The 23,104-nt window shown below is 46.9% G+C and overlaps 1 long non-coding RNA gene across 2 annotated transcripts in view; it reads left to right on the top strand.

Annotated features, from left to right (window-relative positions):
- Positions 1-465: 465 nt before the first annotated feature.
- LOC116807777 (uncharacterized) overlaps positions 466-23,104 on the top strand; it is a 46,339-nt gene continuing 23,700 nt past the window's right edge. Inside the window, exon 1 of one of the 2 annotated variants that reach the window (XR_012054404.1) lies at positions 466-1,095. This is a non-coding gene — a long non-coding RNA (uncharacterized lncRNA). The remainder of the gene's footprint in view (positions 1,096-23,104) is intronic. The other variant, XR_012054403.1, reaches the window with a different exon arrangement.

Raw genomic sequence — 23,104 nt, 5'->3', positions numbered from 1 at the left:
CTGGGGGAAGGTCCAAGGCAGCAGCTCAAACAAGCAGTTTTGAGCATAATTTTGGATACAGAAGAGCCACTTCCAGTGTGGGGGTGGCCTGTGCCCCTCTCCTTCTGGCCAGGCAGTCAGGGGTGGGGGTCACAAAGCAACCCCTGGAGGAAGAACCTCAAGGAGAAACTGTGACTGCTCTGCCAAAACCTGGGCCCCAAACCTGGACATTCTCCATGCAAAGAATGTGGCTTAACACCTCGGTGAGGGTGAATCTACAGGTTGGTGGTGGTGGTAGTGAAGAGGGAATTTGGGGTCTCAAAAGTAGGAGTGGGAGGCAGCAGTTGTGCAAAAACCAGGGAGCTGGTGAGTGAAAAGGAAAAGGGATGGTGTAGTCACCCTGTTTTGGGGAAGGACAACGTTCCCAGGACCTGGGGATGTCTTTACCCCTCTCTGTGATAGGTGGTGATGATGGTTGTCCCATATTTTTAAACCATGAATTATTTGCTCTTGAAAACTTGACCTTTTAGCCCTCAAATATTTGAAATCAACAGGAAGGCTATGGCACTATCTCATAACAACCAGTGCTTGAGGTGACGCCTTTCACCAGACATCTGAGGTTTTAATCACTTTTGGTTATTCCTCATAATTTCAGTTAATAAATCCAGGGTGGTTACAGCGATGATTCATGCAGGATGCATCCTGTTTCTTCTCTCCCACATCTCTCTGGCAAAAAGCTGCTATGGATTAGGAACCTTGCTCTTCATTTTTGGAAATTGCTCTCCCACTATAGACTCCAAATGAGAATTGCTGTGGTATTTCACTGTGTGCTATTTCAGAGCGCTGGCTTCTTTGATGCAGTCATCATCTATATGGAAAAGAGGTGTGTGCATGAATCAATGGTATAGTTCAGCTGCATCTGCATTAGAAAGGCATCAAAATGAATGAAATGCAGGAACTGAAATGTGCTCTCCCAGGATGCTGTGCTAAATCTGCACTTCAGAAATACGCCAAGGCGCTTTCCGGGCACGGGATGCAGAGCCAGGAGGGTCCTACAATTTCACACCACATTTCCTACATTGCCATTTTCACCTCTGGTGACTGGAGCACCTCAAGGTTTGTCTGAGTTCCTTGAAAGTTGCATGATATGTCTTTCATCTGCTATTTTAAAAGGTTTTTTTTTTTAATGACTGTTTTTGTATTTTACTTTTCTTTTGTCATTGCCCACTTCTAGAAAATGCTGGTGGTTTTCAGTTTCTGGAGGAGGGTTGCTCTTCTCCGTGAAAGAGCCAGCAGAGCAAACTGTGCCAAATCAACTTAATACAAAATTATTGGTCCATGCAGCTTTAGACATCTTAAGAGGGCCCTTTGCAGGAGCAGGACCAATTTTCTGCTTTGAGTCTGCTCATCTCACCAGCTGGGATGGCAGAGCCACACATCCCAAAACCTCGTCTGCTTCTCTATTTGATCAATTCATAATCACAGCAGTTAAAAGACGAAGCCAGAAGCCCTCAGAGGAGCAGATAATCTGCGCTGCCTTCCTTGTCCTTCAGTAACAGTGAGAGGAAAAGCAAATAACTTACTTTTACCCAGCCTAGTCCCATCTCCTGCTGCTCCTCACGTGAAGAGAGGCTGCACCTCACTGAGAGAGGAGACCACAACACCCACTGCAAGCACTGGTGGGGAGTTTGTCTCTCTGGGATGTCCTGTTGGTTTTGCATCACAGATGATGTTCAAGACTCTGCTTGTAACAGTGGGGAGCAATGGGAACTGCTGGAACATGATTAATTTAATCCCAAAATTGACATATAAGTTTGGTCCCCTCTGGGACTGCCATTTTCTCACCCCTGGCTCTAAAAGCAGCCTGGGAGTAGATCTAGAGAACTCCTGTGAAAATCCTGGGTGAAATGAGTGTCACCCCTTAACTGGAGGGATCTGAACATGTTCTGCAGTTTCCTCTGTGGACTGTGGAAAGGGGACAAGCCCAAAGAAGAGACCATTAACCTTCATCAATAAAGGAGGGCACAGGGGAGCTGGAGGGGGACTTTTGACAAGAGCATGAAGAGATGGGACAAGGGGCAATGCCTTTAAACAGGCAGAGGGGATGTTTAGATGAGATGTCAGGTGGAAATCCATCCCTGTGAGGGTGGGCAGGCCCTGGCACAGGGTGCCCAGAGCAGCTGTGGCTGCCCCTGGATCCCTGGAAGTGCCCAAGGCCAGATTGGACAGGTCTTGGAGCACCCTGGGACAGTGGGAGGTGTCCCTGCCCATGGCAGGGGGTGGGATGAGATGATCTTTAAGGTCTCTTCCAACCCAAACCATTCTAGGATTTTATGATGATTGCTCCCTTGACCTTCTAAAGAACTGACAAATCCTGGAGACAGAAAAGGCTGTTTTGGGCACATCTTTGCATTCCAAGCCAAGCTTTAATGCCTGAGTGTCTCTTTGCCCTGGTGCTTTCATGTTATGAGGAATGGAAACATTCTCACTGCAGTTTAAGAAGGACAAAGCATTTCTCTTCATTGTCAAAAGCACAGAAGAGAACAGGTAGAAGAGGAAACGAGCAGCCAGCTCTATCCAAAATTAACAGCTCTGCAACTCAGGAGACATGTTCAAGCGAGTTTATCTCCCCCAAAAAACAGGCAGGTTGAGTGAAAACACTTGGTAGAAGAGTGACCCCGGGGAGGATGAGAGGATGAGATACCTTCTGCATAATTATCTGCAGCCGGGGTTTGGCTCTGCTGTGGTTGATGTTAATCTTTCACACCCACTGTGGAACGGCCAGAGAACAGCCCTTGTGGTGAAATACACGAATGGAGGCAGAGGAATGCAATGTTCCTCTTGTTTTGCATGGTTCAGGATCAAATGCAGCCAACACCCGGAGCGCCTATCGCAGAAGGGAGCTGTGCCTTATCACCAGCTTGCATCCTGTTGGCAATCACAGCACCCCCAGCCTCACAGCTGGGACTCCTATCGTGCCATCTCTGCCCTCAGGATCATGTAACTAAAAGGTGAAGTGGAAGGAAGAAAGAAAAAAAGGAAAAAAAAGAAAAGCTTGAAATGCTAGGAAAGCTCTAAGCTTTGATTCAGCAAAGGCTTTGAGGATGTGTCTCAATTGAATGAGCCCTGAAATTGAATCCCATCAATAAGCCTTAAGAAGATTCTTATGAAAATAAACCATGACTATTTCTCCCCTCAGAAAAAGACAATAAACTAGAGCCAAGTCCAAAGTTATGAAAATAATCATCAGTAATTTACAGCCTAATCAACTGTGGGAGATACCATTGGTTTCCAGGGGAAAGGCTGTTATCTACCAGGATCAATAACCACCTTGTAGTGAAGCCTCAAGCTGCTGGCAGGGGCAACCACAATATTCCCTGCAATTGTTGCTCAGCTCTTATTTATGGGAGCGTGGTCACAAAAACCAGCTGCAGGGACAAATTCAGAGCTGGCCTGACCTGACACAGAGTCTTTGGGAGAGGCACCCACTCCTGCTGAACCTGAACTCTCAGGAAGGAAAAAAAGCACTTAGGAAAACCCTTTATTTCCCACAAAAAAAACCCCAACAACAACAACAACAACAACAAAAAAAAAAACACCAAAACAACCACACAAAAAAAACCCAACAAAAAAACCCCAAAAAAACCAAAACAAGAAAAACCAAAAAACAAAACAAAACAAAACAAAAACCCCAACCCCCCCCAAACAAAACAAAAACAAAAACAAAAACAAAAACAAACAAAAAACAAAAAACAAAAAACCCCCAACCCTGCTGACTTATGGGGGAATTGGGTGATCATGGGTTGAGCACAGGTTTGGGATTCACTATTCAGTGACATCATTGCAACCTTGTGCTAAAAAATCCCTTTTCATGTGACCTTAAACCTTGGTCTTTATCCTGGGACTTACAGGGGCCTTAAAGACATAAGGAATGGACACCTATAGCTGTAATTGAAGAAAGGAGGTGAAAATTCCACCTTGTCTCTGTGAGGAACACCTGGCACTGGGAAATGCAGCAAACAGGGCTCAGCTATCACCCTGTTCAATTGTATCCTTGAACCTGAGACAACAGGGTGAGAAGGAAGGGAGAGGGGCAAGGTTTGATGAAGCACTGCCTGGTTGGAGCCTTGTAAATCCAGCAAGGCAGCAGAGTGAGGGGATTGTCCTGGTCTGCTGTGTCCTTGTGAGACTCCACCTGCAGGCCCTCAACACAAAAAGGACATGGAGCTGTTGGAACACAGCCCAGAGGAGCCCACGGAGATGCTCCAGGGGCTGGAGCTGCTCTGGAGCCAGGCTGGGAGAGCTGGGGGTGCTCACCTGGAGAGGAGAAGGCTCCAGAGAGACCTTCCAGGGCCTAAAGGAGCTCCAGAAGAGCTGGAGAGGGACTTTGGACAAGGAGAAAAGACTCAAAGGGGCAGGTTTAAATCAGATATTAAAAATTAATTCTCTTTGAGGCTGCCAAGGCCCCTGCATGGGTTGCCCAGAGAAACTATAGCTGCCCCATCCCTGGAAGTATTCAAGTTTGGAAGGGGCTTGGAGAAACATCAATCTAGAGGATTAAACCCCACATGGCAGGGGTTTTGGAACTGGATGATCATTAAGGTGGCTTAAAAGCCAACCCATTCTGTGACTCCATGATTTAAGGTGTGCACAGGCAACCACAGCTCTTGGATGGGTCCGTGTCACCTGCAGGGGGGACACCAGTGCTCAGTGCCCTTCCAGGGGGCTGAGTTCACAAGTGCAGCTCTATGACCTGCAGAAACCCTTCACCCAGGTCCCTCCTGCTCTATGAGCTGGTGACACAACATTTTTTCCCCTCTGAGCACTGGCCCTAAGCTCTGTTTTTGGTGGCCAGGGCATTTCCCTGCTCCCTGCCAGCCCTGCCTCTTGTTTTCAGATTTCCTGCAGGCACAGGAGGCTGAGAGCTTTCCCTCCTCCTCCTTTCCCTTCTCCCACAAAATCAGGCACAGAGATTGGGGGGAATTCACGAGTTCATCCCACACTTGCAAAGGAAGGAAGGGCCTTGTGCTGTCCTTGTGCCCTCTGGGGCTATTTTGCTTTATGCCTCTACTAAATCTGTCCCCAGGGCTCGGGGTGGCTGCAGCAGCCCTAGGGCTTGGCACAGGGGGTCTGTTTTAAGGTTGTCACAGCGACTGCCATGGCAGCATTTAAAAATGGCACAGGCTGTTATTTAATGCCAGCTGGGCAGGGATTGCAGGGAGGGTCGCTCAGTGACCCAAAGTGACCCATTGCAGATTGTCCTTTACAGCAGGATTGTCCTGGGCTCTGACTGGGAAGGGGGATTCACCCTGAACCCACAGGGGGCTGAGCATTTTGGCTGAGCTTTTGAGGAATTTCCATGAGAAGGACTAAAAGTTTAGGCCAAGCAGCGCTGTGAGCGAAACTGGTCTCGAAGAACAAAGAGTTTTATCTTACAGCAGAAAAACCTGCTTTAATTACATGTACATAGGAAGGAGGGAAGGCAGAGCTGGTGATAAGAGACCTGCAGCAGCCCCAACAGAATTAGCTTAATTTCTCCTGTGCCCTTAATTATCTTAGAGGAGGAAGGGCTGGAGGGATATAAATGGTTGGGGAGGTAAGTGGGAAGGGAAGGTGGCTTGCAAGGCTCTCCAGACTTCCCCAGCTCCCTGGCTCCTGCATCCATTCCCCAGGGATGGTGTTGGCACTGCCAGGGACCATCCTCCAGAACCAGGGATGCCTGCAACAACCTGCAAGGTCACCTTGGGGTGCAGCTGAGTTGGGAATGCTCAGAGAGGGGGTTTGCAGCTCTGCAAAAGCAATGGGAGCTGGTCAGCCATGGACATAATTCTGGGAATAGCTCATCTAGCAAAGGGCAGGCACTGCCCAGTGGCAAACTGAATGACAGTGGGGATGCCCTGGCACAGGTGCCCAGAGAATCTCTGGCTGCCCCTGGATCCCTGGAAGTGCCCAAGGCCAGGTTGGACAGGGCTTGGATCACCCTGGGATGGGGGAAGATGTCCCTGCCCATGGCAGGAGGTGGCACTGGATGATCTTAAGGTCCCTTCCAACCCAAACTGTTCAATGATTCTATGAGTAATAAATCATCAGCACTTTAATAGCTTGGTGGGGTTTGTACATCTGCCTGTGACTGCAAATTGCTCACTCTGAGGCTGTACCAACAAGCCCAGCCCCAGGCTGTGGCTGTGGGAAGAGGACAGAGAACACAGCTGCCATGGCATGGGGAGGAAGAGTTTTGCAGCTCTTTCCTCCCAAGTCAGCCACACCATGCACAGTATTGCTGCTGTCCCCTCTGCCCTCTCGTGAGACTGCCCTGATGCCCAGGGATGAGGAATTGAGCCCTGCTTTTCCATTTAAGGTCAAATTTAATCCCACCTGTCTGTTCTCTCTGTGGGACCACACCACACCCTCATCCAGCTTTTCCACAGTCCATTTGAGCTTTCCTGGGAGAGCCAAAAACACTGGGCTTTTCTGTAATTGCTTGAGTGTGAGGCTTTTTCTCCAGGCAGCAGGATGGGAGGCTCTGGGGGACACAAAAACCTTGGGGTTTTTGGTGACTCGTCCAGGCAGGAAGAAGATCCCATGACACAAGTGACCTCTTCTGAGATCAGTCCCCTAAGCAGATGCTGGGACAGTGGACATGCTCATAAAGAAGTGGGAAATAAAGAAATGTGTGCCTGTAGAGGGAAATGTTCACTCAGTCAGGTGTAGTGTTGGTCCTGGCCATGGTGTGGGCCTGGTCTGCATCTCTGGGACCTCCTGGGCAGTCCCTGGGCATGGCTCAGGGGCCAGCACAGACAGGGAACACCCCCAGCACGGGGGATTGTGAGTATCCACACCAGGCTGGGTGTAGGGAGAAGGGCCATGGTGCTGTTTATGGATACAGAGGTTAAAATAAAAAGGGCAGAAAATTGTCAGGCGTGATAAACAAGTCCTGCTGTCTGTGTCTGCATCCTCCAACCCATTATTAATTAGTTACTAATAAACTCCTTCCCAGATGGAGGTGCCAGCTTTACCTTCCCAGTGAACCCACACCATCTATCTGAGTCATAAAATCACAGAAGCACAGAATGATTTGGGGAGAAGGGACCTTAAAGCTCATCCAGTCTCACATCCTGCCATGGGCAGGGACACCTTCCAGTATCCCAGGCTGCTCCAAGCTCCATCCAGCCTGGCCTTGGACAGTTCCAGGGATCCAGGGACAGCCACAGCTTCTCTGGGCACCCTGTGCCAGGGTGTCACCATACAAGATTCCATGGGACAAGGAGTAGTGGCTTCCAAGTGAAGAAGTCTTTTATCCTAAGGGTGGTGAAGGGCTGGCACAGGTTCCTCAGAAGGGTGGTGGATGCCCCATTCCTGTAAATATTTGAGGTCTGGTAGGATGGAGCTCTGAGCAACCTGATCTCATTGGAAATGTCCCTGCTCATTGCAGGGGGCTGGACTAGATGGACTTTGAAGGTCCCTTCCAACCCGAATTATTCTACAACTCTGTGATTCTGTGGTTCTGTGATTCCATGATTCTGTGATTCCACAACTCTCTGATTCCATGATTCTGTGACTCTGTGACTCTCCATGGCTCCAGACCCCGAGCCCCCCAGCCCCACAGGCTGCTCCCACCCCAATACTTGCTCTGCTCAGTGCCCCATGGGCTGGGAATATTCATGAGGGGAGGGGACATCCCTACCCACTCCTCAAGACAAGAAATTCAAGAGTTTTTTTTTCCAGACCACCCAGGAAATAAGTGGCAGTGCAAGATCAGGATTTGGGCTCCCAGCTCCATCTTCCAGCCCAAGGCTTACACCATGAAAAAAAACAAAAAACAAAAAAAAAAACCAAAACAAAACCCAAAAAAAAAAAAAACCAAAAAAAAAAACCCCCAAAAAACCCCCGAAACCACAAAAACCCAAAAAAACCCCCCCAAAAAAACCAAAACACACACACACAAAAAAAACCACACAAAAAAACCGCAAAAAAACCCAAAAAACAAAAACAAAAACAAAACAAAAAACCAAAAACCAAAACCAAAAAAAAAACCCAAAAAAAAACCCAAAAAAAATACACAACCAAAAAACCCCAACAACAACAACAACAACAACAAAACCCCTAAAACAAAAAAATCTGTAAACACAGTCTCCTGATAAAAGATTTTAAGAGATTAAATTATTAAATTCTTAATACTTCAGCCTTTTCTAAGGCCCAGCTCCACTAAAAATCAGAAATGCAAAGATCTTAACATCGGGCTGTAAGAAAAACAAATTACAGTGATCATTTATTTTAACCCACAAAACTGCAAGAACAAGTAATTACCCTAAACCTACAGCATTCTTGGGAAGAGAGCTGTATATAAAATAGATTCCTTATGACTTTTTGGGCCAGCTTTGTAAATTTCCTTTTGGAATTTCTGACACAGAAAGGAAAAGGAGTTTTTTAAGTGTATCTGTGAAAAGAGAGTACGACTTTCAATTTCCAGAGTGGAAGCATGAAAATAAAAACTTCTATGTGAGCTGATAAAGCTTTAACTTTGCATATCTATCTTGATTCTTTCTGTGAGAACATCCATAAAATCTTTACAGCTGGGGAAGGATAGGCCTTTAAATAAAAATGCTGAAAAAACCCTTAGTGAAGGAGAGAGTACAGCCTCTTTAATCATTGAATTGTGTTTATTGCAACAGATTATGGATCTGAGAGGAAAAGAATTCAAAAAATAATTATGGTTTTAAGCTATAACAGGATAGCCATTATGAAAAACACAGAAGTTTGCTGTTTATAGGGGAAGTTGTCTCAAAATTGCTGTCCCCAGCTTTTCAGAGATGGGAACCCCATGAAATACGATGGAACTCACTGCAGGAGCAGAGGCAGAGAGGGATTTGTGAAACATGAGGGGGAAGTTTGTTATAGTGTTTTTATGGAGACAGACTGTTTTAGGACCATAGCTGAGGCACCAGTCCAAGTCAACATCCTGCAAAAACCTAAATTCTCCTGCTGGCACTCAGGGTGATGAGCCATGAAGTGGGAAGGCAACTTCTCCCTTTGTTTGCACCAGCATAAATCAGCTCTGTTGATGTCCAGGGTCTTGAAGGCTTCCTCCAGGAGCAAAGGATCAGACCCAGCCATGGATGTGGTGGTGCTTTGGGCTTTGTGGGAATGTTTTAAAATGTGTGCTTTATTCTACTGCAGCAGAACATCTTAGAAAAGGCCATGACTGAAAAGAATAATTTTAATAATGGGGGAAAAAATTATGAGTTTGAGTCAACAAAAAGACAGCCTGCATTGGGACTGTCAAGGCAAAGTGAATATTCAGACTTATCCTTCACTCACACAACTGAAATAAAGGGGGAGTTGCTCAGGTGATAGTGCGACTAAATCATTGAAACCATCAGGCCTGAGATTTCATTCCTCACAGCCTCAAAACCCACTGTCTCCCACGGGCTAAATTGTGCTTATATAAGACTTTCCTTCTTGGTTTTTTGTGGTGATTTATGTTTCCTTGCAGTGTGTTATTTTGCCATAAGTTATACCTTTGTGCTGTAGCACATCCCCTGGTAAGCAACGAGACAAAGCAGGAACCTTTAGGGTTTTTTTGTCTGTAGTGACTGGAAGGAGGCTTTTCTCTATATGTCCTACAATTTATTGGGGGCTGATAAAAGGAAAATTTCCAAGTCCTCATGCTCAGTGAGAAACAGGAACATCAACTCCTGGTCCAGGGAATGAGGAGTTCTCAGTACAAAGAAGCCACTCTCTGGGTATTAGAGGAATCTAATTTCTCCAGAATGAACCTTAGAAATAAAAAAGGAAATATTCTGTGTTTTTATTGACACATTACACCATGCTATTTCACACTTGATTGCTGCACTTGTTCATCACCAAGGTTTCCAAAAAAAAAAAAAAAAAAAAAACAAAAAAACAAACAAACAAAAAAAACCCCAAAAAAACCCAAAAAAACAGATCCTGATTCTTCAGCATCCAACAGCTGAGCTCATAATGCAAGGAGTAAAGGAGAGTTACAGAATCATGGAATGGTCCCAATATCCCAGGTTGTTCCAAGCCAGATCCAACCTGACCTTGGACACTTCCAAGGATGGGGCAGCTACAGCTTCTCTGGGAACCCTGTGCCAGGGCCTACCCTCATTGGGAAGAATTTATTCTTAATATCCAACCTAAATCTCCCCTCTTTTAGTTTAAAGCCATTAACCTTTGTCCTACCCCTACATGCCCTTGATTTGGGTTGAAGGAGATCTCGGGGTCACCTTGCCCAAAGGCTGCTCCGAGCAGTGGACAGCTCTGAGTTACTCTGAATGGCTCAGGGCCTCAGCACTGAAACTGCTCAGCCAGCTGACAAGGGTGTCTGCAATTCCCACAACTATTTTTTATTGTTTAAATCATCTGAGGATTAAGAAATAACTTATCTTTTAATTAAGAATCAGTTCCATTTCAGATTGCAGCGTGATTTAATTTATTCAGAGCGTTCCTACGGTTAATTGACACCAAGCCATCCACAATGGCACTTTCTGTCTTGGTGCATTTCCCAGTCTGCTCCACTCTGTGGTCTGTGCAGCCCAGATAGCACAGATACATGAAAGAAAGAGGAGATCAGTGGTGCCTTGAGGCTGCTTCTTGCACCCTGAAGTCACACTGACCTCAAAGGAATTGGATGGGCTGCTGCAAGCTGAGGTACTCCACAAAAGGACACCTGGAGTCAGTGGAGAGTGAAGAACATCCACACGTGTTGGTTCATGGCCCATCTAGCTCTGCTCCTGTGTCCACCAAGGGCTCAAGAGCCAAGGAACTGGGCAGAGGATCGAGAGCTTAGAGCAGAGTGTGAGAGCAGGGAAAACATGCAGTGATACTGCCTTGAGAAACAGGCCCTGGGCTCACTCTGTGCCTCTCTGAATATTGTTTTCAAAGCCTGTAAATGTTTTGCACTCACTCCATGATCAAAACGTGCTGCCAGCTCACAGAGGCAGCACGAGCTGCAGGGAAAAGGAGATTGAGGCGTTTTGTTGGATGTGGGAGCTGAGGTCAGTGCAGGCTCCAGTGTGAAATCTGTCAGCACAGGCTGGCAAGCAGCTCCTTCCCTTCCACTGGAAAACACTGAGCAGAAATTGCTGCAGAAATCAGTGAGGACAGAAACCAACACTGAGCAGCTCGGGAAGGAAGGACCAGGAGACAGCACAAACACTCAGGGGTTTAGATGGTGTGACCCCAGATTTATGCTGGCAGCAGGGAAATCCAGTGCTGAGGAGCTACAGAGATGGTCATGGAATCAGATCTCACGTTTCAGCAGGAGCTGGATGATTTCATTCTGTCCTAAGTAAACCAAGTTCCCATGCAATGTGGAGAGAGTGACCTGGTGAGGCCCTGGCACCACATGCCCAGAGAAGCTGTGGCTGCCCCTGGATCCCTGAAGTGTCCAAGGCCAGGTTGAACAGGGCTTGGAGCAGCCTGGGATGGTGGAAGTTGTCCCTGCCCATGGCAGGGGAGTGGAACAGAAGGAATTTTAGGGTCCATTCCAACCCAGACCATGCTGTGACTGATAAAATGCCCAGAGTGCTTTCCTTTTGGCATGTTAGTTGCAGCAGGTTCAATTCAGGTTTAAACTCCAGATCTGGCATCATGCATGTTGGGGCCCATACACACACACAGAGATCTCTTGCTGCTGTGATACCCTGGAGTCTCTCTCCTGATCTCCCACCAAAACTCCAGGATGCTGGAGATGTTCTGCAGCCCTTGCACTGGGGGGATACTGCCCCAGCCCTGGCAGGGATATTGCAGATCCCTGGTGGCATCTTGACTGCACCACTCTGCGTGAGCAGCAAAACCAAGCCCCTAAATCTGGGGAGAGGATTTGCACAGGAGCAGCAGGGTTTGATCTCACCACTCTGGTTGCTGCTGGTTGATCCTCTGCCTAACCCAGGTGTGAGGCAAAAAGTGCATTTTTTTGAACTGAACTCCTTTATTCACCACAACCTTGTGGAAAGATCACTCTCTGTGCATCAGCTTGGGCACACCTGCTCCCCATGGGATGCACACAGGCTGGGGTGCTGCAGTGGCTCCAGCTGTGCACCTTCAACATCTGTCTCTCCATACATTTCTCTATCTCACCTTTTTTTGTTAACTTTGTATGACTTCACACATCAAGACAGAGTGACAAGGTGATGCTGTGGTGAATCCAAGCACACTGGTTTTAACCCTAATAATTTCTTAATTATTTTACTAATATTTAATATTTTATATTAAATTCTATTAATTATTTAAACTTTTTATTAATTTTTAACCCCAAAGCAAATGAACAGGCCTTGGTGGGGATGAGGATCTCTTCCAGTGCTGGTATGATTTTATATGAGCTGTAAGTGCTTTGATGGCCTGATTTAAACCATTAATACCATTAAGTATTTAATTAAGAAAGTGAAAAATTAATTATATATGTTCATACAATAGTAGTCATGATAATACTATTGCTAATGAGCAATAATGAATGATGGGTTATATTTGGAGAGGCAGTAACAGGAGTGACACCACTGGGATCAGGAATGTGCTCTGAGAATGGTCACGGGCATGGATCAGTCCTGGCTGCCCCTGAGGAGGGAACAGAGAAATCTTCCTGACACTGCATCCAGCCTTTCTCCACCTTCCTTACCTTGGCATCACCTTCAAGAACTGTGGACTTGGGAGGGGTCCTGGTTTGGGCAGAGCAAGTGTTGGGAGCAGGAGGTGGACCTGGAATATTCCAGGGTTCCTGCACCTTCTGCTATGCAGCTGGGTCTGTCTCCCTTCTCCCCATCCCTCACCCAGCTCAAACACACATCTGTGCTGCCCACAGCAGAGCTGAAAGAAACTTAACAAGAAACATTTATCCATTGTTGTGCACCTCGTGTCAGGCACTGCAACAACATATAAATAATCAAAAAATTAATAAAAATATTCCAGCTCCCTCCCCAAGTACAGGAGTGGTGAGTCTTGCCAGGGACTGGTTGTCAAAAGTCACTTATTGTCACTGTATGTCTGTGTGCTAACACAAGCTGCTCCTCTCCAAGCTGAGGGCTATAAATAAGAATTAAATAATGGTAACTGCAGTGGGGAAGATGATGGCAGTGTTGTTGTGATAGATATCCATGCTGGACCCTTTGTGGGCTGTGGGATGAAATGTGAGCTTTCTACACAGTCAGGAACAGCCCAGAGAGCGTTTGGAAAATTTCAGGGGAAAAACTGATTTGATTTTTGGCCTTCCTCGGGGAGGAAACTCACAGGACATATTTTCCTGGCTGTGGGAGTAGCCTGTGAGAAGGGTAACATGTTCTCCATACGTATGTCCCCGTCTCACTTTGCATCCTCAGGAATGCAAGGGTAGCAGGAAAACGCAGCTGGGAATCTGTAATGAAAAATTCTGCCGACTCTTCAAAGAGCATCTCTGATCTCTTTCACAGGCGTGCTCATCTTGCACAGAGATGCTGCTGACGTGAGGGGCTCCAGCTCTGAGAGCTGCAGGACCACTCTCCAAATGGAAAAGTGCTGGACCTGGGGGAAGAGGCTGTTGGGAGGGGAGAAATGTGGAGCTGTGGGGGGCCAGCGGGACAGGGCATTGCTGGGGTTGGTCATGGTATTTTGGGGTATTGCACCTGAGTGACAGTCATGCCTGCCTCATCCATCCATCCATCATCCATTCATCCATCCATCCATCCATCCATCCATCCCTCCATCATCCATCCCTCACCCATCCATCCATCCATATATCCATCGATCCATCCATCATCCATCCATCCATCCATCCATCCATCCATCCATCCATCCATCCTCCATCCATCCTCCATCCATCTTCCATCCATCCTCCATCCATCCTCCATCCATCCATCATCCATCCATCCATCCATCATCCATCCATCCATCCATCTATCCATCTATCCATCCATCCATCATCCATCCATCTATATATCCATCCATCCATCCATCATCCATCCATCCATCATCCATCCATCCATCCATCCATCCATCCATCCATCCATCCATCCATCCATCCATCCATCCATCCATCCATCCATCCCTGCAGCCCCAGCACGGTGCAGAAATCCCTCCCCAGAGGCTCTCCATGACTTGTGCTGTGCTGTTTAACATCTGCAGTTTGTCCTCTTCAATTCCTCTGGGGCTCCCTCCCTCTTCCACTATCCAGCAGCCAAGATTGCCGCTCAGAACAGTCAGGCTGGGAGAGGAGAAGGCAGGAACAGGCAAGATAAAGAGTTTCCAAGGACTCTTCCCTCCTGTTCCCTACTCAGAGCCTCTGTGTTAAATCAGCAGAGGTTTTTTGTGCCTCTTCTCCTTTCTCCAGAGGCTGTCCCAGGACAGCTCTGCTCTGGGAATCAGAAACTTTCCTGTAGCCACTCTGTCTCATGAACTCACTTTCAGCTCTTTTGCCCTCAATTCTGCCCTGCCTGATCTTTCATGCTTACTCCTGAGATAAATGTGCAGACAGCAGCTGCATCCCTTCCCAGCTCCCATTTCAGTAGACTAAGCAAGCTTGGGGAGCTCTTTTTGTGGGGCAGAAGGTTCATGGATCAAAGGCTTCGCTTTCACTTGCACCAGGCAATTTTCCCTAAGAGCAGATTTGTCTTGATATTATTAACATAGCTCATGAGAGGGGAAAAATAATGGAATGTCTTTATTCCTGGAGATGCCAACCCCATACACAGAAATGGTGGGGCTTTTTTTCAAATTAATTGAAAAGGAAGATCCATCATGGCATCAAGGCTTGTGGAAAAAAACTTGTGTGTTCTTTTTTTTTTTTTTTTTGCATGAGCAATCCCATTTGTGGACCGGCGCTAAGAGAGCTGCTGGAGGATGAGGGCTTTCAAAAGTTAATTGATTAGAGGAAAATCCCACCTCCTTAATAGTTATTTGGACTCATTTAATATTTTGCAGCTATTACACAGTTATAAAGTAGCTGATAGAAAAGCCCCTCTATTACAGATGGAAAACTATTTCTCATGAAAAGATCAAAGTCCCAGTTTCCACATTTGAGCACCTTTATCAATAAATCACATGCCAGGATAAGAAATTTCAGTGTCAGCTTTCTACTTGCAGACCAACAAGACTGAACAACTACTCAAAAGCAGAGAGTTTAATTTTAATTCGATTTTCAATTATTTTTAGGTAAAATAAGGATATTGACAGTTAATATTCTGTTCAGCTCTGTCATTTAACCAACCTTTTCGAAGAGATAACCCCTGGCTCGGGATCAGCTGTGGATGGTCACCCTTAGGAGCATTTCTTCACTAAATAGGAGCTTATTTCACTGAGAAGTTACGCTCCTGTGGTGACAATCCATCATTGCTCACAGGGCTGGTGTTGTCAGAAAAACCTTATTTACTGCTCCTCTGACCAAATCAAAGCTTTCCAAGTGGGCATGAATACACATGTCTCTAGAGAAAATGAGAGACCTTGGCTTCTGGGAACAGCTCAGCCAACCTTCCAAAAGTCTGAAAACACTCTTTACAGGCTTGTGCTGCTGCACAAAATAAATCCAGCCCAGAGAACCCTTGATCTGCCAACAGCACCCACAAAGTGCCAGCACAGTTGGACTCAATGATCTCAGAGGTATTTTCCAACCCTAATGATACTGGGATTCTAAGAAAGTCAGTGAAAACTGTGCAAGGGTGGCCTTCTCTGGAAGGAGAAAATGAGGACATTTCTTGATCTCCAAGGCTTGTGGAGGGAGAGATTTTTGATCTCAGCTCTGGGTCAAGCCTGGGTAAGATGCTGCAAAGTGACAATTCCATTTCTCATGATTTTGTCTGGAGTCTCAGGCTGCCATGCTGGTGGTGGGAAGTCCAGAACAGGCCCTGGGAATTTCACTTCTGACTTTCACGAAGGTCTCATTTTTTTCCTTTATGTTTTTACAAAACTCCAGTCACAAATCACAGGTTTCCATTTTCAGCTGAAGGGCTCTAAATGTGACTTTTAGGCATGCAAGCACAGATGAAAATAAGAAGTCACAATTACTAATTTAATATCTCACACTGAAGACTGGCCCTGGAATTTTGTCTGCTCGAGGCCAGCAACGTTGCTGAAGGAAGTTAATTTCTATCCTCCCTGTGGAGTGTTCTGATGGTCAGGAGATGTGAGGTGGCACACCAGCCACCTGTCTGCATGTGTGTGATATAAATGCTTGCACTGAGAGAGGGTCACAACCCATCCCTGGCTTTCTGGTGCCATTTGAGGTGGCCCAGGATGTCCCACCTGGCCTCCACCAGGCCAGAATGGCACATATCTTCTGCAAGTCCTAGGCCAGACCTGTCAGCCCCCTGTCCTGAGTGCTCTGCAGCTTTTCAATACCACTGGCTGCTTATGTTAAGGACAGAATTATTCTCCCATGTCAGCCTGCTCAGCCTGCAGCTGGCAGGGACAATCCCCTGTCCTGTGTCTTGCTGTGCCCACTCAGCCTCTCAGGACTGAGTATGAACACAGAAGCACTGAACTGGTGCTGAGGCATCTCTGGATCTTGCCTCTTTGGCTACTAATTCGCTGTGTGTGAGCAGTGAAGGGCATCCCTGGCTTTCCTTGAGGGTCAGATGTGAGAAGGGAAATGAGGAGCTCAGCACTGGCCTTGGTGGGGCTCTGTGAGCCAAATGGTGATGGTCTCCCATGGACTGGGGACATTTAATCCCAAGTGCTGCCATCTCACACATCAATAGCTGCACCCTCACCCTCCTGTGCTCTCCAGGGGGAATTTGGGGAGTCCTCACTACCTTTACAGCCTCAGCAAGGAGGGCAACTTGAGGGGGAGGGAGCACCAGGCATCCAGGGCAGAGCAGAGACAAATGAGCTCCAGCTTACCCAAACCAGTGGATCTGCAGCAGGAGTGGCTGATACAGCTGCTGTCCTCCACAGCTCAGAGAGAGCAAAGCCCCTCTCACCACCCAGGCCATGAGAGAGTTGTGAGGAGATGAGAAAAGGGAGCCAAACCCTCCATCCTTGCAAGATCTGATCATCCTTTTCAGCTGCCCCACAGCTGTGAAACCTTCTCTTCCCTTCCCCATCACATTGTCCTGCTCATAATTACTTCATCAAATCAACTTCTTCTCCTCTCCTTTTCCTCCTGCAAGTTTCAGATTGCCCAACCCCAGTCTGTGACAAATCTGCCTGAAACCACAGCTGCTCCTGCATCCCTAATGCCCAGCCTGCCTCTTTTTATTGAGTGCTTTCTGTCAGACACATACATGTATACACAAATGGATATTTTTATGAGCCTCTGTTTTCCTCCCAGCACTATTTTCTTTCCACTGTCTTGGTTTTGCTCCCTCTCTGGCCTCATAGGGCTATTTGTCACTCTTTGGATTTTTTTTTTTTTCTTTTATCAAGATGTTTTCTCCTGGAATGCTTCCCACCAAGCAAGCTGCCTGGCCCATTAACTTCCAGGGTTCAGCTGACAGCCTGGACTCCAAGGCCCATTGCCTTGTGATACTGAGTGCTTCTGAGATGCAGGAATTAGCTGGTAAAATGACCCAGTCACATGCACAGTAGGAAGAAGAAATACAGTTTCAGGGTACAATAAGATAATCAATTTTGCAGCTGTGCTCAAATCCTTTTTTTTCTCTCTCTCCCTCCTGCTTTTCACTCCTTCCTCTTGTGTGATAATCTGATAAATGGTTGTGGAAGTTTGACCATTTCTTAGCTGGAGGTTTATTAAAGCATTTGCTGCTGCAGAATATTGTGTTAAATTTCTCACAACACGCCAAAGCCTCCAATCCATTGTCATTCATGGAGATCGATCAGGCTTGTGCCCACACTATTGACAAGCAGAAAGACCTCTGAAATCTTTGTTTAAGCACTCAACTGGTGCCATGAATTATCTATATTTAAATTAGCAAGCCCGCATTTGAGGATTCATTATGCTTCCCTGCTAATTGGGTCTTGCTAATGATCATTAAACCCACGTCCCCACCATCTTGTTAGCTGACAATTTAAAGGGATCGTAAAAGGCAGCCAGCAGGGAGGCTGCACAATTCCAGAGGTTGTTAATGGAGCTGGTTCAGCTCTGAGCCCGTGGTTTGATGCCAGCTCAACATGTGTGTGTGTGTGACAGAAATAATTGCTGTGGCAGACACCACTGGAGGAGAGGGGACACGAGGTGGTGGCTCCTCAGTCCTGAGGAGCAGCGGAATGCTGCTGTGGGTGCTCCAAACTCGCTTCCTGCACTGAGGAGTTCAGGCTAAGAGTCCTTGGTGAGGGGGATATTTGTCATTGTCCACCACCAAATTAATTATTTATCTCCTCTGTCTTGCCCCCAGGGTAGGGGACATTGCTGTTAAAGTGCACAGTGGAGGCGTGGGGGGGGTTTGAAGGCCAAAATCTCACGGAGAACCCAGATGGGAGCACGGATGGTGATGGATGACCGTGTCTCCTCTGGGGATGCATTTTCCTACAGCTAATGCAGCTGATCCAACCTTCCATGGGCCATCCTACTCTTCTGTGGGCCACCACCCCCTGCCCAGCCTCTTCTCAAGATGAAATTCTGCCTCTGTGCCTCCTTAGCAGGGCTGAGGGCTGTGATGTTCACACAGGGGAGAAAACAGGCTGGGTTTGAACAGAAGCAGTTTGAATTTTGAGCACTGGTAAAAAACAGGCTGGTTTTGAAGAAGAGCAGTTTGAATTTTGAGCACTGGTAAAAACCAGGCTGGGTTTGAACAAGAGCAATTTGAATTTTGAGCGTTGGTAGCTCCGCGTTCGTGCAGCCATCGGGATCTGACTGGGATTATGGATTATCTCCTTCAGCACCTGGGTACCCACAGACCTGGGGCACTGCTGCAGCCTGCCAAGCCTCCTCCAGGTGCTCAGCCCTGACAGCTGATGCCATGAAAGCGCCAAGGGGGGAGGAAGGTAAAGGACTTGGGTAGTTAAACCTCCCTCCACCCCGATGATTTAGTGATAATTACATATTGAAAAGCAAAACGAGTGGCTGTTTGCATAGCAACTGCAATATAACTGCAGTGTAATTACAGTTCTGCCTCAGAGGGATTGCTGGCCCTTTAGAAAGCTGCTGTCCTGCCTCTGCTCCAATGTGCATCCCCACCTGGGGAAGCAGGGGAAGGTGGCAGCAGGGGATGGGTGGGCATACACCTCAGGGTGTGAGATTCCAGAAATTTCTGGGGCTTTCAGAAATACCTGAGCTGTACAAGGAGGGGTGCTGGAAGGACCCAGGAACACACTGCTGGAGCACAAGTCCTGGGCTGTGGAAGGTCCCCCAGGAGAGGGTTGGTAAAAGGAGTGGAGAAGGTGGCCTGGTGTGGGTCAGACCACACACCAGCTGCTCCAGGCAGTGTTAAGGGGCAGACAGCTCACATTTGGGGCAGAAAGGCTCAGAAACTGTATGTGTGGGTATGTGTGGTTTCTCTTTTTGGTTTGAGATTCCACGTGGCTGGAAAGCCAAAGAACCAGGGCAGGAATGTCATAGAACCATAGAATGTTTTGGGTTGGGAGGGACCTTTAAAGGCCATCTAGTCCAGTCTCTGGACCAGTCCATCTAGTCCAGTCCAGACCATTCTCTGGTCTGTTTGAAGGACATCTTCAACCAGACCACAGAATATACATAAAGAGAGGACTGAAAACCCATCCCAGATGGGCCAAGGCACACTTTGGATTCCTTAGGAATAGTTACAGGATAGGAAAACTTCAAATTCTTTAGGAATAGGTACTTGAACCTGAAATAGCAATGGTACCCACTGAGAAAAACACACAGACCAGGCTGAGATGGAGTTGTAATTATTAATTCCCACTGAACTATCTGTGGATGAGTTTAGTTACATATCCTGTTTAGAGCCAAATAACCATGTGTGGATTCTCCCAAAAACTAATGTATCTTTCTCTCTTTCTGCCAAATGAGTGATGAGTCAACCTGAAAGAGTCCCACATATTCCTAAACTTTTCCTGGGGTCTCAACACAGAATAAAGTGCCAAGGCACTTAGGCAGCAGCCTCCCCTTGACCTAAATAGGGTCCCAAAAGCCTGAGTATCCTCCTCTGTCAATCCTGAGCTGAATCTTTACCACCTTGGGGAATTCACAACTGGTATTCGGTGACAAATCTCAAGAGGTTTTAGGTGTCACAGCTTTAATAGAGCAAACAATGAGAAGCCCTGTGGGCTTGCAGGCACCTTGTGCCCTTTCAGACCTCTCAGGGGAGCAGGGATGTCCCCACAGAGGGTCTGGGGAGGAGCCACATGGGAAGCTGGTGCACAAGGGGGACATCTGCAAGCACAGTCTATTAGGGGACAGTTGGCTGAGGCCCTCGATTGTATAGACCCTGTAGTCCTGGTGTAATTTATCCAAACTCAACACAGATGTTGAAAATAGGGCAGATGAATCATGCCCTAAAAGTGTCTCTTTCTGCTGACTACAAAGGGAGCCCAGGGTGACCGGCTCTGCTGGAAATGGCTGTGTTGTGGATACATGAGGTCAGGTGAGAGAAATCCCACATCCCCCACTGCTCCATCTCTGTTTCTTACCTGCAACAGTCACTTCTCAAGATAAAAGGCTATCCCAGGCTCCAGGGCTACCTAATCCTGCACTGAGCTGCTCAAATAAATGACAGCAGTCAGCTGAGTAGGAATTCCTGCAGGCTTGTTTGCAAAGTCAAACTCAATTTTGAAGCAAGGCTGTTTTATTTTAGTGCAGTGGACAAGAATTCAGCAGAATTCTCAGAGCCGAATGAAAGGTTTTTAGTGCAGCCAACAGGAAAATGAGTGATGCAATTGCCCCACTCTTCCCAGTCTTTCTTACTCAGATTAAATTCAAACTATTGTATTCCACCCCAACAGTCTGCACTTCCCACAAGTTCTTGTGCTGACTTACACATACTTCCCTCATGAGAATTATTGTGGGGGTAATGGGAGGAATTTGGGTTTTTCTCTCTCCTCCACCCCAAACAATCCAGTCCTGTGCCTTCGCAGGAACAAGCAACTCATCTGAAGGCCTTCCGTCAAACCGAGCCCTGGGCAAAGTGTTGACAAAATTTAAATGTCATCAAATTAAACCCCAGGTGGACTGGTGGTAGAAATAATACATTTGAATATCATCATTAAGTTTCATTGTTACCAATCTGCTAAGAGCTGCAGCATCTCTCACACTGGAATTTGCAAACTGAATGATGTGGCAAGCACATTTCTCTCCCTCTCAGGATTTTTCATAGAGGTGCACAGAGAGAAATGAAAGAGAAAACAATTTCTATTTCTGCCCCTTGTTTTTCCTATGTGGAATGTGTTTGGAGAATTGTTTCCCTGGGGTGATTGCTTGATTGGATTCTGGTGAGGATTGTTTGAGCCTGATGGCCAATCCAACCCACCTGGGGCTGGGCACTCAGAGAGGGTCACGAGTTGTGTGAGAGTCAGAGAAAGCAGTATGTAGTTTTAGTATCCTCCTTTTATATAGCATATTAATGTATTTTAGCATAGTTATAATAAAGAAACAATTCAGCCTTCTGAATTGAGTCAGGCATTGTAATTTCTTCCCATTGGGTTCGCCTGCACTTACAATAGAAGGAGTCATCAATGAATTGGTTTCCTACATCTTCTACAAGAGCATGCAGCTCAGAGTTCGTGTTGAAACCAATTCAATTTGTGGTAGAGAGCAAATTGAGTTTTGTTGGGTTTTTGGTTGGTTTGAGCTCTTTTCCCCTCTGTGGAAGGGAGGGGTTTGAAGAAGTAAAGAGGAGAAGCTGGAGAGAAAGCAGCAGCCAAGGCTGGTTTGACCAGGCAGCCTGACGGCAGCGTGGCTGTGATGTACAGACTTGTGCAGTAGGAAAGGGACCGGAGCCACGGCAGAGCATCTGTCAGATGATAACTCACAGTCATTTGCAATCTGTGCTGGAGGGAGACCAAGGGCCTGAGCCAACACTTCCAGTTATCCAGGCCTTGTCTCCAGGCCTTCACTCCATTTTCTTTACATCCCATAGAATGAGGAACTCCTGCTGCTCTACTGTAGCACAGCAGTGACATCCAGGGGCCATTTCATTTGCTGTGGAGATCAGCCTGCTGATATGTAAGAGTATATGTACCTCAGCCAAAAACCCACTGAAGGCACTTGGAAAGATCCCCATCAACGTCAACAACTTTTGATCCATCTGTTTTCCTCCATGGTTTTTAGCAGTTAGCAAAAGAAGGGCCCTTGTACTCCATTACCTCTGTTGCTACCTTTTTGGCTGAGTAATCTAAGAAAAATCTCCCTGTGCCAGCCTTCTGTTCAACACACAAAGTGACTTTGTGTGCTGTGATTCACCCAGTCCCCCAGATCTCCCCAGAACCATGACCTATAGCAATAACAGGAGGTCCACCCACATCTCTGGGTCCATAGTGGCATAACCTCAAGCTTTAGCACCAAAACCCAGCCATTCTACTCCTCCAAAGCTGGGGTCAGCCAATTACTGAGCCAAAGGCCACCTTGATGAGAGAGCAGTTGGCATGAAAATCCTGCCAAGCTTTAGCTGTGTTGGATGCTAGGAGGTCATCTGGACCTCGTGGGGGAAACCTGACCTCTGCACAGCTGGTTCAGATCTCTCACTTGGATTTAACTGGAATTTCCCAGACTCCATCTCATTACAACTTTCCTTGATGCCATTTCCAGGGCTTATACCTGCGCAGATATTGATAACCTGCAGTAAAGTCACTTCATTTTTCCCTTGGATATGTTTTTCTCTCTCTAAAGTAGGCTTCCAATGCTGAAAATCACTCTGGCAGGAATCTTTGCTGTTTCCTTAAGATCTTTTTTTGGACATGTGAACATCAGGACTAGACATAACTTTTCAGAAATGGTCTCACTAATGCTATTTACAGAGATAATATCAGTTCAGCGCTCCCACTTCATATTTGCCGTCTGCACAGCCAAGGATTACTCCAACCTTCTTGGCTAAGGCATTGCTGGGAGTTCAAACACCAGCAATTGTCTACTAGGACTATTCCAGTTGGTTCTGAGTCACTGATTTCCAGGATGTGTCTCCCCCTACACACATCCTCCAAGGTGTGACCCCCATCACTTGCTCCAAAACATTTGTCTTTTCCTGTGGCCACACCAAAATCAATTTTCAGTTGTTCCCACTTCAGCCAGAAGCACCTGCCTGCACAACCAGGCTGTGCCCATGGGTACTTG

Source organism: Taeniopygia guttata, chromosome 2, assembly GCF_048771995.1.
Source record: "Taeniopygia guttata chromosome 2, bTaeGut7.mat, whole genome shotgun sequence".
In the NCBI taxonomy this organism is placed as follows: Eukaryota; Metazoa; Chordata; class Aves; order Passeriformes; family Estrildidae; genus Taeniopygia; species Taeniopygia guttata.
Note: the sequence above shows the minus strand (reverse complement) of the source record. Positions and strands in the feature narration are given on the sequence as shown.